Source organism: Triturus cristatus, chromosome 11, assembly GCF_964204655.1.
Source record: "Triturus cristatus chromosome 11, aTriCri1.1, whole genome shotgun sequence".
NCBI lineage: Eukaryota > Metazoa > Chordata > Amphibia > Caudata > Salamandridae > Triturus > Triturus cristatus.
Window position 1 is genome coordinate 936,928,956 of NC_140594.1, and position 13,669 is coordinate 936,942,624.

At 36.8% G+C, this 13,669-nt stretch overlaps 2 long non-coding RNA genes across 2 annotated transcripts in view; both read left to right on the plus strand.

The window, feature by feature from the left end:
- Positions 1 to 3,179, plus strand: part of LOC146785681 (uncharacterized) — a 28,122-nt gene extending 24,943 nt beyond the window's left edge. The window contains exons 50-56 of the long non-coding RNA XR_014970756.1: positions 9 to 132; positions 521 to 639; positions 1,029 to 1,146; positions 1,535 to 1,652; positions 2,041 to 2,162; positions 2,551 to 2,673; positions 3,062 to 3,179. This is a non-coding gene — a long non-coding RNA (uncharacterized LOC146785681). The remainder of the gene's footprint in view (positions 1 to 8; positions 133 to 520; positions 640 to 1,028; positions 1,147 to 1,534; positions 1,653 to 2,040; positions 2,163 to 2,550; positions 2,674 to 3,061) is intronic.
- A 1,916-nt stretch (positions 3,180 to 5,095) lies between these two features.
- Positions 5,096 to 12,809, plus strand: LOC146785682 (uncharacterized). Its single transcript, XR_014970758.1, has 16 exons — positions 5,096 to 5,218; positions 5,607 to 5,729; positions 6,119 to 6,240; positions 6,630 to 6,753; positions 7,141 to 7,262; positions 7,652 to 7,769; positions 8,159 to 8,282; positions 8,672 to 8,793; positions 9,182 to 9,300; positions 9,689 to 9,812; positions 10,202 to 10,325; positions 10,714 to 10,831; positions 11,220 to 11,343; positions 11,732 to 11,849; positions 12,238 to 12,356; positions 12,746 to 12,809. It is a non-coding gene; the product is annotated as an uncharacterized LOC146785682 (long non-coding RNA).
- The last annotated feature ends 860 nt before the right edge of the window (positions 12,810 to 13,669 follow it).

A 13,669-nucleotide genomic window follows, 5' to 3' on the forward strand; every position in this document is an offset into this window, starting at 1 on the left:
ATCTACAGATTATACTGAATGACCAGAGGTGGCAGTGTTTCACAACCGAGTTTCTCTGAATTGCCGAGACTGAAGAACAAAAAAAAAAAAGGAAGTCTTCCGGCATACGGCATCATTTTACCAATATACAAGGCAAGTTTAACTCACAATAATTCCTTTATGCATTAAAAAGACGCTCACAGCATCAGCATGTCCTCACTACCTTATAGTGGGAGACTGTGCCTGAACATAATTTCTGTCAAGATGAGAGTAATATGGATCACATTGTGTTGGTCATGATAGTTCATAAAAGCCTGGCTGCCTCCAACGCTACTAAACCCTGCTTTATATCCTGGAACTAGCAATGTTGCAGAGAAGTATGTGAGGTTAAAAACTAAAATTGAGATTTGATTTTCTAATGAGCTTTTGATTTTCACAATAAAAGACTCCATAGTATTGATCTGTTTACCCTTTCTAAAAATCAAGATTTTTTTGTATTGCTTATAGAAAATGTGCTAACAGTGGACTTTTCCATCTACAGATTATACTGAATGACCAGAGGTGGCAGTGTTTCACAACCTAGTTTCTCTGAATTGCCGAGACTGAAGAAAAAAAAAAGGAAGTCTTCCGGCATACGGGATCATTTTACCAATTTATAAGGCAAGTAAAACTCACAATAATTCCTTTATGCATTAAAAAGACGCTCACAGCATCAGCATGTCCTCACTACCTTACAGTGGGAGACTGTGCCTGAACATAATTTCTATCAAGATGAAAGTAATATGGATCACATTGTGTTGGTCATGATAGTTCATAAAAGCCTGGCTGCCTCCAACGCTACTAAAGCCTGCTTTATATCCTGGAGATAGCAATGTTGCAGAGAAGTATGTGAGGTTTAAAACTAAAATTGAGATTTGATTTTCTAATGAGCTGTTGATTTTCACAATAAAAGACTCCATAGTATTGATCTGTTTACGCTTTCTAAAAATCAAGATTTTTTTTGTATTGCTTATAGAAAATGTGCTAACAGTGGACTTTTACATCTACAGATTATACTGAATGACCAGAGGTGGCAGTGTTTCACAACCGAGTTTCTCTGAATTGCCGAGACTGAAGAACAAAAAAGGAAGTCTTCCGGCATACGCCATCATTTTACCAATATGCAAGGCAAGTAAAACTCACAATAATTCCTTTATGCATTAAAAAGACGCTCACAGCATCAGCATGTCCTCACTACCTTATAGTGGGAGACTGTGCCTGAACATAATTTCTGTCAAGATGAGAGTAATATGGATCACATTGTGTTGGTCATGATAGTTCATAAAAGCCTGGCTGCCTCCAACGCTACTAAAGCCTGCTTTATATCCTGGAACTAGCAATGTTGCAGAGAAGTATGTGAGGTTAAAAACTAAAATTGAGATTTGATTTTCTAATGAGCTGTTGATTTTCACAATAAAAGACTCCATAGTATTGATCTGTTTACCCTTTCTAAAAATCAAGATTTTTTTGTATTGCTTATAGAAAATGTGCTAACAGTGGACTTTCCCATCTACAGATTATACTGAATGACCAGAGGTGGCAGTGTTTCACAACCGAGTTTCTCTGAATTGCCGAGACTGAAGAACAAAAAAGGAAGTCTTCCGGCATACGCCATCATTTTACCAATATGCAAGGCAAGTAAAACTCACAATAATTCCTTTATGCATTAAAAAGACGCTCACAGCATCAGCATGTCCTCACTACCTTATAGTGGGAGACTGTGCCTGAACATAATTTCTGTCAAGATGAGAGTAATATGGATCACATTGTGTTGGTCATGATAGTTCATAAAAGCCTGGCTGCCTCCAACGCTACTAAAGCCTGCTTTATATCCTGGAACTAGCAATGTTGCAGAGAAGTATGTGAGGTTAAAAACTAAAATTGAGATTTGATTTTCTAATGAGCTGTTGATTTTCACAATAAAAGACTCCATAGTATTGATCTGTTTACCCTTTCTAAAAATCAAGATTTTTTTGTATTGCTTATAGAAAATGTGCTAACAGTGGACTTTTCCATCTACAGATTATACTGAATGACCAGAGGTGGCAGTGTTTCACAACCGAGTTTCTCTGAATTGCCGAGACTGAAGAACAAAAAAAAAAGGAAGTCTTCCGGCATACGCCATCATTTTACCAATATACAAGGCAAGTTTAACTCACAATAATTCCTTTATGCATTAAAAAGACGCTCACAGCATCAGCATGTCCTCACTACCTTATAGTGGGAGACTGTGCCTGAACATAATTTCTGTCAAGATGAGAGTAATATGGATCACATTGTGTTGGTCATGATAGTTCATAAAAGCCTGGCTGCCTCCATCGCTACTAAACCCTGCTTTATATCCTGGAACTAGCAATGTTGCAGAGAAGTATGTGAGGTTAAAAACTAAAATTGAGATTTGATTTTCTAATGAGCTTTTGATTTTCACAATAAAAGACTCCATAGTATTGATCTGTTTACCCTTTCTAAAAATCAAGATTTTTTTGTATTGCTTATAGAAAATGTGCTAACAGTGGACTTTTCCATCTACAGATTATACTGAATGACCAGAGGTGGCAGTGTTTCACAACCGAGTTTCTCTGAATTGCCGAGACTGAAGAACAAAAAAAAAAAGGAAGTCTTCCGGCATACGCCATCATTTTACCAATATACAAGGCAAGTTTAACTCACAATAATTCCTTTATGCATTAAAAAGACGCTCACAGCATCAGCATGTCCTCACTACCTTATAGTGGGAGACTGTGCCTGAACATAATTTCTGTCAAGATGAAAGTAATATGGATCACATTGTGTTGGTCATGATAGTTCATAAAAGCCTGGCTGCCTCCAACGCTACTAAAGCCTGCTTTATATCCTGGAGCTAGCAATGTTGCAGAGAAGTATGTGAGGTTTAAAACTAAAATTGACATTTGATTTTCTAATGAGCTGTTGATTTTCACAATAAAAGACTCCATAGTATTGATCTGTTTACCCTTTCTAAAAATCAAGATTTTTTTGTATTGCTTATAGAAAATGTGCTAACAGTGGACTTTTCCATCTACAGATTATACTGAATGACCAGAGGTGGCAGTGTTTCACAACCGAGTTTCTCTGAATTGCCGAGACTGAAGAACAAAAAAGGAAGTCTTCCGGCATACGGCATCATTTTACCAATATGCAAGGCAAGTAAAACTCACAATAATTCCTTTATGCATTAAAAACACGCTCACAGCATCAGCATGTCCTCACTACCTTATAGTGGGAGACTGTGCCTGAACATAATTTCTGTCAAGATGAGAGTAATATGGATCACATTGTGTTGGTCATGATAGTTCATAAAAATCTGGCTGCCTCCAACGCTACTAAAGCCTGCTTTATATCCTGGAACTAGCAATGTTGCAGAGAAGTATGTGAGGTTAAAAACTAAAATTGAGATTTGATTTTCTAATTAGCTGTTGATTTTCACAATAAAAGGCTCCATAGTATTGATCTGTTTACGCTTTCTAAAAATCAAGATTTTTTTTGTATTGCTTATAGAAAATGTGCTAACAGTGGACTTTTCCATCTACAGATTATACTGAATGACCAGAGGTGGCAGTGTTTCACAACCTAGTTTCTCTGAATTGCCGAGACTGAAGAACAAAAAAAAAAAGGAAGTCTTCCGGCATACGGCATCATTTTACCAATATGCAAGGCAAGTTTAACTCACAATAATTCCTTTATGCATTAAAAAGACGCTCACAGCATCAGCATGTCCTCACTACCTTATAGTGGGAGACTGTGCCTGAACATAATTTCTGTCAAGATGAGAGTAATATGGATCACATTGTGTTGGTCATGATAGTTCATAAAAGCCTGGCTGCCTCCAACGCTACTAAAGCCTGCTTTATATCCTGGAACTAGCAATGTTGCAGAGAAGTATGTGAGGTTAAAAACTAAAATTGAGATTTGATTTTCTAATGAGCTTTTGATTTTCACAATAAAAGACTCCATAGTATTGATCTGTTTACCCTTTCTAAAAATCAAGATTTTTTTGTATTGCTTATAGAAAATGTGCTAACAGTGGACTTTTCCATCTACAGATTATACTGAATGACCAGAGGTGGCAGTGTTTCACAACCGAGTTTCTCTGAATTGCCGAGACTGAAGAACAAAAAAGGAAGTCTTCCGGCATACGCCATCATTTTACCAATATGCAAGGCAAGTAAAACTCACAATAATTCCTTTATGCATTAAAAAGACGCTCACAGCATCAGCATGTCCTCACTACCTTATAGTGGGAGACTGTGCCTGAACATAATTTCTGTCAAGATGAGAGTAATATGGATCACATTGTGTTGGTCATGATAGTTCATAAAAGCCTGGCTGCCTCCAACGCTACTAAAGCCTGCTTTATATCCTGGAACTAGCAATGTTGCAGAGAAGTATGTGAGGTTAAAAACTAAAATTGAGATTTGATTTTCTAATGAGCTGTTGATTTTCACAATAAAAGACTCCATAGTATTGATCTGTTTACCCTTTCTAAAAATCAAGATTTTTTTGTATTGCTTATAGAAAATGTGCTAACAGTGGACTTTTCCATCTACAGATTATACTGAATGACCAGAGGTGGCAGTGTTTCACAACCGAGTTTCTCTGAATTGCCGAGACTGAAGAAAAAAAAAAAAAGGAAGTCTTCCGGCATACGCCATCATTTTACCAATATACAAGGCAAGTTTAACTCACAATAATTCCTTTATGCATTAAAAAGACGCTCACAGCATCAGCATGTCCTCACTACCTTATAGTGGGAGACTGTGCCTGAACATAATTTCTGTCAAGATGAGAGTAATATGGATCACATTGTGTTGGTCATGATAGTTCATAAAAGCCTGGCTGCCTCCATCGCTACTAAACCCTGCTTTATATCCTGGAACTAGCAATGTTGCAGAGAAGTATGTGAGGTTAAAAACTAAAATTGAGATTTGATTTTCTAATGAGCTTTTGATTTTCACAATAAAAGACTCCATAGTATTGATCTGTTTACCCTTTCTAAAAATCAAGATTTTTTTGTATTGCTTATAGAAAATGTGCTAACAGTGGACTTTTCCATCTACAGATTATACTGAATGACCAGAGGTGGCAGTGTTTCACAACCGAGTTTCTCTGAATTGCCGAGACTGAAGAACAAAAAAAAAAAGGAAGTCTTCCGGCATACGCCATCATTTTACCAATATACAAGGCAAGTTTAACTCACAATAATTCCTTTATGCATTAAAAAGACGCTCACAGCATCAGCATGTCCTCACTACCTTATAGTGGGAGACTGTGCCTGAACATAATTTCTGTCAAGATGAAAGTAATATGGATCACATTGTGTTGGTCATGATAGTTCATAAAAGCCTGGCTGCCTCCAACGCTACTAAAGCCTGCTTTATATCCTGGAGCTAGCAATGTTGCAGAGAAGTATGTGAGGTTTAAAACTAAAATTGACATTTGATTTTCTAATGAGCTGTTGATTTTCACAATAAAAGACTCCATAGTATTGATCTGTTTACCCTTTCTAAAAATCAAGATTTTTTTGTATTGCTTATAGAAAATGTGCTAACAGTGGACTTTTCCATCTACAGATTATACTGAATGACCAGAGGTGGCAGTGTTTCACAACCGAGTTTCTCTGAATTGCCGAGACTGAAGAACAAAAAAAAAAAGGAAGTCTTCCGGCATACGCCATCATTTTACCAATATGCAAGGCAAGTAAAACTCACAATAATTCCTTTATGCATTAAAAAGACGCTCACAGCATCAGCATGTCCTCACTACCTTATAGTGGGAGACTGTGCCTGAACATAATTTCTGTCAAGATGAGAGTAATATGGATCACATTGTGTTGGTCATGATAGTTCATAAAAGCCTGGCTGCCTCCAACGCTACTAAAGCCTGCTTTATATCCTGGAACTAGCAATGTTGCAGAGAAGTATGTGAGGTTAAAAACTAAAATTGAGATTTGATTTTCTAATGAGCTGTTGATTTTCACAATAAAAGACTCCATAGTATTGATCTGTTTACGCTTTCTAAAAATCAAGATTTTTTTTGTATTGCTTATAGAAAATGTGCTAACAGTGGACTTTTCCATCTACAGATTATACTGAATGACCAGAGGTGGCAGTGTTTCACAACCGAGTTTCTCTGAATTGCCGAGACTGAAGAACAAAAAAAAAAGGAAGTCTTCCGGCATACGCCATCATTTTACCAATATACAAGGCAAGTTTAACTCACAATAATTCCTTTATGCATTAAAAAGACGCTCACAGCATCAGCATGTCCTCACTACCTTATAGTGGGAGACTGTGCCTGAACATAATTTCTGTCAAGATGAGAGTAATATGGATCACATTGTGTTGGTCATGATAGTTCATAAAAGCCTGGCTGCCTCCAACGCTACTAAAGCCTGCTTTATATCCTGGAACTAGCAATGTTGCAGAGAAGTATGTGAGGTTAAAAACTAAAATTGAGATTTGATTTTCTAATGAGCTGTTGATTTTCACAATAAAAGACTCCATAGTATTGATCTGTTTACGCTTTCTAAAAATCAAGATTTTTTTTGTATTGCTTATAGAAAATGTGCTAACAGTGGACTTTTCCATCTACAGATTATACTGAATGACCAGAGGTGGCAGTGTTTCACAACCGAGTTTCTCTGAATTGCCGAGACTGAAGAACAAAAAAAAAAAAGGAAGTCTTCCGGCATACGCCATCATTTTACCAATATACAAGGCAAGTTTAACTCACAATAATTCCTTTATGCATTAAAAAGACGCTCACAGCATCAGCATGTCCTCACTACCTTATAGTGGGAGACTGTGCCTGAACATAATTTTGTCAAGATGAGAGTAATATGGATCACATTGTGTTGGTCATGATAGTTCATAAAAGCCTGGCTGCCTCCATCGCTACTAAACCCTGCTTTATATCCTGGAACTAGCAATGTTGCAGAGAAGTATGTGAGGTTAAAAACTAAAATTGAGATTTGATTTTCTAATGAGCTTTTGATTTTCACAATAAAAGACTCCATAGTATTGATCTGTTTACCCTTTCTAAAAATCAAGATTTTTTTGTATTGCTTATAGAAAATGTGCTAACAGTGGACTTTTCCATCTACAGATTATACTGAATGACCAGAGGTGGCAGTGTTTCACAACCGAGTTTCTCTGAATTGCCGAGACTGAAGAACAAAAAAAAAAGGAAGTCTTCCGGCATACGGCATCATTTTACCAATTTATAAGGCAAGTAAAACTCACAATAATTCCTTTATGCATTAAAAAGACGCTCACAGCATCAGCATGTCCTCACTACCTTACAGTGGGAGACTGTGCCTGAACATAATTTCTATCAAGATGAAAGTAATATGGATCACATTGTGTTGGTCATGATAGTTCATAAAAGCCTGGCTGCCTCCAACGCTACTAAAGCCTGCTTTATATCCTGGAACTAGCAATGTTGCAGAGAAGTATGTGAGGTTAAAAACTAAAATTGAGATTTGATTTTCTAATGAGCTGTTGATTTTCACAATAAAAGACTCCATAGTATTGATCTGTTTACGCTTTCTAAAAATCAAGATTTTTTTTGTATTGCTTATAGAAAATGTGCTAACAGTGGACTTTTCCATCTACAGATTATACTGAATGACCAGAGGTGGCAGTGTTTCACAACCGAGTTTCTCTGAATTGCAGAGACTGAAGAACAAAAAAGGAAGTCTTACGGCATACGCCATCATTTTACCAATATGCAAGGCAAGTAAAACTCACAATAATTCCTTTATGCATTAAAAAGACGCTCACAGCATCAGCATGTCCTCACTACCTTATAGTGGGAGACTGTGCCTGAACATAATTTCTGTCAAGATGAGAGTAATATGGATCACATTGTGTTGGTCATGATAGTTCATAAAAGCCTGGCTGCCTCCAACGCTACTAAAGCCTGCTTTATATCCTGGAACTAGCAATGTTGCAGAGAAGTATGTGAGGTTAAAAACTAAAATTGAGATTTGATTTTCTAATGAGCTGTTGATTTTCACAATAAAAGACTCCATAGTATTGATCTGTTTACCCTTTCTAAAAATCAAGATTTTTTTTGTATTGCTTATAGAAAATGTGCTGACAGTGGACTTTTCCATCTACAGATTATACTGAATGACCAGAGGTGGCAGTGTTTCACAACCGAGTTTCTCTGAATTGCCGAGACTGAAGAACAAAAAAAAAAAAGGAAGTCTTCCGGCATACGCCATCATTTTACCAATATACAAGGCAAGTTTAACTCACAATAATTCCTTTATGCATTAAAAAGACGCTCACAGCATCAGCATGTCCTCACTACCTTATAGTGGGAGACTGTGCCTGAACATAATTTCTGTCAAGATGAGAGTAATATGGATCACATTGTGTTGGTCATGATAGTTCATAAAAGCCTGGCTGCCTCCAACGCTACTAAAGCCTGCTTTATATCCTGGAACTAGCAATGTTGCAGAGAAGTATGTGAGGTTAAAAACTAAAATTGAGATTTGATTTTCTAATGAGCTGTTGATTTTCACAATAAAAGACTCCATAGTATTGATCTGTTTACGCTTTCTAAAAATCAAGATTTTTTTTGTATTGCTTATAGAAAATGTGCTAACAGTGGACTTTTCCATCTACAGATTATACTGAATGACCAGAGGTGGCAGTGTTTCACAACCGAGTTTCTCTGAATTGCCGAGACTGAAGAACAAAAAAAAAAGGAAGTCTTCCGGCATACGCCATCATTTTACCAATATACAAGGCAAGTTTAACTCACAATAATTCCTTTATGCATTAAAAAGACGCTCACAGCATCAGCATGTCCTCACTACCTTATAGTGGGAGACTGTGCCTGAACATAATTTCTGTCAAGATGAGAGTAATATGGATCACATTGTGTTGGTCATGATAGTTCATAAAAGCCTGGCTGCCTCCATCGCTACTAAACCCTGCTTTATATCCTGGAACTAGCAATGTTGCAGAGAAGTATGTGAGGTTAAAAACTAAAATTGAGATTTGATTTTCTAATGAGCTTTTGATTTTCACAATAAAAGACTCCATAGTATTGATCTGTTTACCCTTTCTAAAAATCAAGATTTTTTTGTATTGCTTATAGAAAATGTGCTAACAGTGGACTTTTCCATCTGCAGATTATACTGAATGACCAGAGGTGGCAGTGTTTCACAACCTAGTTTCTCTGAATTGCCGAGACTGAAGAAAAAAAAAAGGAAGTCTTCCGGCATACGGGATCATTTTACCAATTTATAAGGCAAGTAAAACTCACAATAATTCCTTTATGCATTAAAAAGACGCTCACAGCATCAGCATGTCCTCACTACCTTATAGTGGGAGACTGTGCCTGAACATAATTTCTGTCAAGATGAGAGTAATATGGATCACATTGTGTTGGTCATGATAGTTCATAAAAGCCTGGCTGCCTCCAACGCTACTAAAGCCTGCTTTATATCCTGGAGCTAGCAATGTTGCAGAGAAGTATGTGAGGTTTAAAACTAAAATTGAGATTTGATTTTCTAATGAGCTGTTGATTTTCACAATAAAAGACTCCATAGTATTGATCTGTTTACCCTTTCTAAAAATCAAGATTTTTTTGTATTGCTTATAGAAAATGTGCTAACAGTGGACTTTTCCATCTACAGATTATACTGAATGACCAGAGGTGGCAGTGTTTCACAACCGAGTTTCTCTGAATTGCCGAGACTGAAGAACAAAAAAAAAAAAGGAAGTCTTCCGGCATACGGCATCATTTTACCAATATACAAGGCAAGTTTAACTCACAATAATTCCTTTATGCATTAAAAAGACGCTCACAGCATCAGCATGTCCTCACTACCTTACAGTGGGAGACTGTGCCTGAACATAATTTCTATCAAGATGAAAGTAATATGGATCACATTGTGTTGGTCATGATAGTTCATAAAAGCCTGGCTGCCTCCAACGCTACTAAAGCCTGCTTTATATCCTGGAGATAGCAATGTTGCAGAGAAGTATGTGAGGTTTAAAACTAAAATTGAGATTTGATTTTCTAATGAGCTGTTGATTTTCACAATAAAAGACTCCATAGTATTGATCTGTTTACGCTTTCTAAAAATCAAGATTTTTTTTGTATTGCTTATAGAAAATGTGCTAACAGTGGACCTTTCCATCTACAGATTATACTGAATGACCAGAGGTGGCAGTGTTTCACAACCGAGTTTCTCTGAATTGCCGAGACTGAAGAACAAAAAAAAAAAAGGAAGTCTTCCGGCATACGCCATCATTTTACCAATATACAAGGCAAGTTTAACTCACAATAATTCCTTTATGCATTAAAAAGACGCTCACAGCATCAGCATGTCCTCACTACCTTATAGTGGGAGACTGTGCCTGAACATAATTTCTGTCAAGATGAGAGTAATATGGATCACATTGTGTTGGTCATGATAGTTCATAAAAGCCTGGCTGCCTCCATCGCTACTAAACCCTGCTTTATATCCTGGAACTAGCAATGTTGCAGAGAAGTATGTGAGGTTAAAAACTAAAATTGAGATTTGATTTTCTAATGAGCTTTTGATTTTCACAATAAAAGACTCCATAGTATTGATCTGTTTACCCTTTCTAAAAATCAAGATTTTTTTGTATTGCTTATAGAAAATGTGCTAACAGTGGACTTTTCCATCTACAGATTATACTGAATGACCAGAGGTGGCAGTGTTTCACAACCGAGTTTCTCTGAATTGCCGAGACTGAAGAACAAAAAAGGAAGTCTTCCGGCATACGCCATCATTTTACCAATATGCAAGGCAAGTAAAACTCACAATAATTCCTTTATGCATTAAAAAGACGCTCACAGCATCAGCATGTCCTCACTACCTTATAGTGGGAGACTGTGCCTGAACATAATTTCTGTCAAGATGAGAGTAATATGGATCACATTGTGTTGGTCATGATAGTTCATAAAAGTCTGGCTGCCTCCAACGCTACTAAAGCCTGCTTTATATCCTGGAACTAGCAATGTTGCAGAGAAGTATGTGAGGTTTAAAACTAAAATTGAGATTTGATTTTCTAATGAGCTGTTGATTTTCACAATAAAAGACTCCATAGTATTGATCTGTTTACCCTTTCTAAAAATCAAGATTTTTTTGTATTGCTTATAGAAAATGTGCTAACAGTGGACTTTTCCATCTACAGATTATACTGAATGACCAGAGGTGGCAGTGTTTCACAACCGAGTTTCTCTGAATTGCCGAGACTGAAGAACAAAAAAAAAAAAGGAAGTCTTCCGGCATACGCCATCATTTTACCAATATACAAGGCAAGTTTAACTCACAATAATTCCTTTATGCATTAAAAAGACGCTCACAGCATCAGCATGTCCTCACTACCTTATAGTGGGAGACTGTGCCTGAACATAATTTCTGTCAAGATGAGAGTAATATGGATCACATTGTGTTGGTCATGATAGTTCATAAAAGCCTGGCTGCCTCCATCGCTACTAAACCCTGCTTTATATCCTGGAACTAGCAATGTTGCAGAGAAGTATGTGAGGTTAAAAACTAAAATTGAGATTTGATTTTCTAATGAGCTTTTGATTTTCACAATAAAAGACTCCATAGTATTGATCTGTTTACCCTTTCTAAAAATCAAGATTTTTTTGTATTGCTTATAGAAAATGTGCTAACAGTGGACTTTTCCATCTACAGATTATACTGAATGACCAGAGGTGGCAGTGTTTCACAACCGAGTTTCTCTGAATTGCCGAGACTGAAGAACAAAAAAGGAAGTCTTCCGGCATACGCCATCATTTTACCAATATGCAAGGCAAGTAAAACTCACAATAATTCCTTTATGCATTAAAAAGACGCTCACAGCATCAGCATGTCCTCACTACCTTATAGTGGGAGACTGTGCCTGAACATAATTTCTGTCAAGATGAGAGTAATATGGATCACATTGTGTTGGTCATGATAGTTCATAAAAGCCTGGCTGCCTCCAACGCTACTAAAGCCTGCTTTATATCCTGGAACTAGCAATGTTGCAGAGAAGTATGTGAGGTTAAAAACTAAAATTGAGATTTGATTTTCTAATGAGCTTTTGATTTTCACAATAAAAGACTCCATAGTATTGATCTGTTTACCCTTTCTAAAAATCAAGATTTTTTTGTATTGCTTATAGAAAATGTGCTAACAGTGGACTTTTCCATCTACAGATTATACTGAATGACCAGAGGTGGCAGTGTTTCACAACCGAGTTTCTCTGAATTGCCGAGACTGAAGAAAAAAAAAAGGACGTCTTCCGGCATACGGGATCATTTTACCAATTTATAAGGCAAGTAAAACTCACAATAATTCCTTTATGCATTAAAAAGACGCTCACAGCATCAGCATGTCCACACTACCTTATAGTGGGAGACTGTGCCTGAACATAATTTCTGTGAAGATGAGAGTAATATGGATCACATTGTGTTGGTCATGATAGTTCATAAAAGCCTGGCTGCCTCCAACGCTACTAAACCCTGCTTTATATCCTGGAACTAGCAATGTTGCAGAGAAGTATGTGAGGTTAAAAACTAAAATTGAGATTTGATTTTCTAATGAGCTTTTGATTTTCACAATAAAAGACTCCATAGTATTGATCTGTTTACCCTTTCTAAAAATCAAGATTTTTTTTGTATTGCTTATAGAAAATGTGCTAACAGTGGACTTTTCCATCTACAGATTATACTGAATGACCAGAGGTGGCAGTGTTTCACAACCGAGTTTCTCTGAATTGCCGAGACTGAAGAACAAAAAAAAAAAAGGAAGTCTTCCGGCATACGGCATCATTTTACCAATATACAAGGCAAGTTTAACTCACAATAATTCCTTTATGCATTAAAAAGACGCTCACAGCATCAGCATGTCCTCACTAACTTATAGTGGGAGACTGTGCCTGAACATAATTTCTGTCAAGATGAGAGTAATATGGATCACATTGTGTTGGTCATGATAGTTCATAAAAGCCTGGCTGCCTCCATCGCTACTAAACCCTGCTTTATATCCTGGAACTAGCAATGTTGCAGAGAAGTATGTGAGGTTAAAAACTAAAATTGAGATTTAATTTTCTAATGAGCTGTTGATTTTCACAATAAAAGACTCCATAGTATTGATCTGTTTACCCTTTCTAAAAATCAAGATTTTTTTGTATTGCTTATAGAAAATGTGCTAACAGTGGACTTTTCCATCTACAGATTATACTGAATGACCAGAGGTGGCAGTGTTTCACAACCGAGTTTCTCTGAATTGCCGAGACTGAAGAACAAAAAAGGAAGTCTTCCGGCATACGGCATCATTTTACCAATATACAAGGCAAGTTTAACTCACAATAATTCCTTTATGCATTAAAAAGACGCTCACAGCATCAGCATGTCCTCACTACCTTATAATGGGAGACTGTGCCTGAACATAATTTCTGTCAAGATGAGAGTAATATGGATCACATTGTGTTGGTCATGATAGTTCATAAAAGCCTGGCTGCCTCCAACGCTACTAAACCCTGCTTTATATCCTGGAACTAGCAATGTTGCAGAGAAGTATGTGAGGTTAAAAACTAAAATTGAGATTTGATTTTCTAATGAGCTTTTGATTTTCACAATAAAAGAC